Here is a 622-nt window from a genome sequence, read left to right as displayed (position 1 = left end):
AGGAGTCTTAATTTGCATATTATATGCCATATGTTAAATTCAATCCATGGTCCATAAACGATGCCATAGGCTACATTGTAACTGAATAAATTCCTTCAGGAACATCTAATGACTGGGAAAATGGAAACATAGTGTAATAGGAAAACAAAACTATCGCTGTATACAACATATCCAATATAGTATCACAATCACTCAATACTAAGGTATACATATAGACATCATCTTTGTTTCCAGACAAACGGTTTAATAAAATATTTCTTTTTATTCTGGCTCTTAGACACGTGAAGCGTCCATGGCCTAAATTAAGATGTTAGAACGCCACAATATTCGTCTTTTGGCGGTTAATGTTCTCAATGGTGATGATCACAGTTCGACAGAGATATTTTTTTTGTGTGTGTTTACTCATCCAGAAGACCAGAACTAAGAGCAAATATCTGGCTGGTAAAAATCGAAGCTTCAACATGAGCAGGTTTAGAAACATACCTGTCAAATCAACAAATAAGAAATATAATCTGAGTCAGAAACTGCCAACTTGGAGACCACTTGTCATCTGCCAATACATGATTGCTAAAAAAACTATAAGGCCTATATTTGTCCACATAGAAAGTAGGGAGCAGATCAA

Source organism: Lycium barbarum, chromosome 10 (genome assembly GCF_019175385.1).
Source record: "Lycium barbarum isolate Lr01 chromosome 10, ASM1917538v2, whole genome shotgun sequence".
Lineage (NCBI taxonomy): Eukaryota > Viridiplantae > Streptophyta > Magnoliopsida > Solanales > Solanaceae > Lycium > Lycium barbarum.
The sequence above is the reverse complement of the archived record's forward strand: the minus strand, read 5'-3'. Positions refer to the sequence as shown.